Below are 3,466 nucleotides of genomic sequence, written 5' to 3' on the forward strand. Positions count from 1 at the left end.
AAAAAAAAAGCAAAAACCATTAAGAATATAAAAATTGTAAGCCGGGCATAATCTCAACTACTCAGAAGATTGCAGCAGGAGGATCACAAGTTTCAGAAAGCTAGTCTGGATTTAGCAAGATGCTGTCTCTAAGTAAGTAAATAAATAAACAGGAGATGTAGCTTAGTGATAGAGTACCCCTGGGTTCAATCCTTGGTACCACATAGATAGATAGATAGATAGATAGATAGATAGATAGATAGATAAAGGAATGATCAGGTATGACTTTCCATGGTCATTCACTGCAGATGGTTCAATACATGTGCAGAACTTCCCAGGCTAGTATCCAGAGTAAGCTCCCTTTTGTTGTATAGTATGGCAATTTCCACTGAGTAGAGATGGTTTTATTCGTATTTGTATTTATTTATTTATTTAGTGGCCTGGGACTATGTAGCTTAGTTTGGCCTTGAACTCATAGCAATCCTTCTGCCTCAGCATACTGAGTGCTGGGATTACAGGCATGCACCCCCACACCCAATGAGATGGTATTATGATTACATTAATATTTTAATAAAATCAAGTAGTAATGGTTTGAGATTTACAAAGCCTGAATTATGGCTCTTTTGGGAATTTTACTGGGCCTTTGCCTATATCCATTGACTTATTATTATTTTTTTTTGTGGTACCAGGGATCGCACTCAGGACCTTGAACTTGTGAGGTAGGCACAGTGCCACTGAGCTAGATCCCTGGCCCCTATAGAGTCTGAATTATGATGACAAAGCCTGAATTAGATATTTAAGATGGAGAGAAAAAAAAAAAGGTGAATATCTAGTTGTTTAAAATTGTTTTGTGGGCTGGGGATTTAACCCAGTAAAGTCTGAATTATGATGACAAAGCCTGAATTAGATATTTAAGATGGAGAGAAAAAAAAAAAAGGTGAATATCTAGTTGTTTAAAATTGTTTTGTGGGCTGGGGATTTAACCCAGTGGTGTTACCTCCTGCCTCACAAGCACAAGGTCCTGAGTTAAATCCCCAGTACCAAAAAAATAAAAAAATAAAATAAAATTGTTTTGCTATATTTTAAAGATATACCGTGATTTTTCCCCCACTAAACACTAATTTTGTGGGATTTCTGTGTCTTGCTTGATCATTTAAAGGTCAATAAACACATGGTTCTTATCTTCAGTGAAGTCAGTGCCTTCCAGGTGAGTGAGACTGTGTGAATGAACAAATGAGTCTCTACACTGGGAATCACTCTGAAGCAATGAAGCCCAGACTGCAGGTCTTACTAGAACGGCAGGACACTACCTTAGCTCCAGTATTTTTGATGACAGCTCAGGGACTTTGCCAAGACTTTGAGTAGTCTCTGCTCTCAGTTCAGGTTACAAAAGTGTTTATTTCAGTGACCTTTTGTTTTTTTGTGTCTGTTTTATTTGTGCGGTGACAGGGATTAAACTCAGGGCCTCATACTTGCTAAGCATATCCAACCTCCATGACCTTCTTTTTTTTTTGGTACTGGGGATTGACCTTGGGTCCTTATGATTTCGAGGCAGAACCGCTGAGCTAAATCCCTGACCAGTGACCTGTTTTCAACAGGGTTTACCTAGTGTGTCAGTGCATATCCTTCTGTTATCAATATTTCAGCTGTCTCCATTACATCGGCAGCCTAAATTCTTGAGATCTGCTTGATTCAGCTAAATAATAGATATTTTTCTTTGTAAGACAGTTTTCCTGACATTTCATGCTGGCCTGTAGTGTCAGATGTAGTCATGAGGATAGGATCAGAATGCACACAATATTGTTGCCAATATTCAATTCAATGATCTCCAGCCATTTGCCTAAAGAAGGGCTTGTGAGGATAAACTCCTTGGTGGCGGGGGTTGATCAGCATAGCAAGTGAATGGCTTACCCTGTCCTTTCAAATGACATATTAAGTGCTTCATTGATCATTCTTTCTGTTGAAGGAAAACTCAGTTCAAACTGATTCAAGAAAGACAATTTACTGGCTCACATACCAAGAAACATAGAAGCACAGCTGGCTGCAGGAATGGCTGAATCTAAAACTGTTACTACTGACACTTTCTTACTTTCTTAGCTCTCCTTCTTCTGTGATGTTTTCTCCACCTCCCTCTACAGTGCTGGGGACTGAACACAAGCCTTTGTGTATGCCACATCCCCAGCCCAACATTATTTTATCTTCTAAATGCCATCTCATACTTAATTTTTTAAATTATACAACACTATTTATTGATCATTCACTTTTCTAAAAAATGCAACCATGAGAACAGGAGACTTCTAAAACTCACTAGCCCTTGCAGGACAGAAAGATGCCCCGGACAAAGAGCCTGAAAGTGGTTTTCTTTACGCCTAATGTTTGGCTCCCTCATCACTACGGCTGTATGTTTTGTCCCCTCTGACAGGGGAAAGGAAACTAGCTAGAAGAGTCATGTACAAGAAGGGTACAACAACCTTAAGGCTATCAATGTTATCAGCTTGTACATTCTATTTGGTAACTCTGAGACTCGATATCAAGTAAGCACTGTCAAATACCTACTCCCAGCTAAGTGTACCGTCCTTATTCTTTGAAGTTACCTTTGGGACTGACTACATTCTTTCATTATAGTTTCTTTTTGTCTGAGAGTACAAACTCTAAAACCCATGTGTAGTCTCCATGTTCAAGTATAAAAGTTCGTCTCGGGACCACATTAGGTGGCTGTGTTGTTTATAATTCTGTAGCGTCTACCGAGTGTAACACCCCTGGACAGGCTGGTCAGGTGGTGGCACAAAGCAGGGCACAGGAACAACATTCTCACTGCCAGACTTGCTCCCTGTTCAAGCTGGACACCGCACCATGGTCAAAACAGAGATCTTGAACCCAGTTAACCCTGGCCAACTGAAGTGGTACTCTTAAGTAACAGGAATCCATTTCTTCGCCATTAATTAAAGGCCACTTTCAAAAGGTATCAAGTCTTAGGAAGTAATCTTGGGACAGAGCTGGAGGGTCCTGGCTTTCAGGCTCTGGAGGGGGCGCCAGCACAGCTTCTTTTTTCTTGGCTGCCAGGAACTCAGGAATAGCTCATTCTATCTGTGGGGTGAAGATGCGGTTTAATTTTGGGTCCACCACCTGAGATATAATCCGTCCACTCCTGTTTCCAACATCCCTGACTGAACCACACGCTGTCCCAGACCATTTCCAAATCGGTTCTTGTTCCCTGTAGGATTCCATTCCTGCTTGTCCAGGTGTGTCGACACAAAATTATCCACCTTCTGCCTCAGGTTTTGGTAAACTGGCTTGGTGTCCAAGTCGGCCGGGCAGCCCTGGCGGAAGCTGTCAAACGGGCCCGGGCTCTTGAGCTGGGGGTCGCCGGGAGGAAGCGAGGCCGGATTAACAGGGCCGCCGCCCCCGCTAACCCCAGTCCCGCCTGTCGCGGTCCGCGCCGAGGCCTGGCCCTCTCCCCCGCCGCTACCGCCATCAGCCATGCCTG

The 3,466-nt window shown here is 42.6% G+C and overlaps 1 pseudogene; it reads right to left on the reverse strand.

Annotated features, from left to right (window-relative positions):
- Positions 1–2,921: 2,921 nt before the first annotated feature.
- On the reverse strand, positions 2,922–3,461 carry LOC104877227 (annotated as a pseudogene).
- Between the last annotated feature and the right edge of the window lie 5 nt (positions 3,462–3,466).

This window comes from Fukomys damarensis, unplaced genomic scaffold (genome assembly GCF_012274545.1).
Source record: "Fukomys damarensis isolate Sample0158 unplaced genomic scaffold, DMR_v1.0_HiC HiC_scaffold_21, whole genome shotgun sequence".
Taxonomy (NCBI): domain Eukaryota; kingdom Metazoa; phylum Chordata; class Mammalia; order Rodentia; family Bathyergidae; genus Fukomys; species Fukomys damarensis.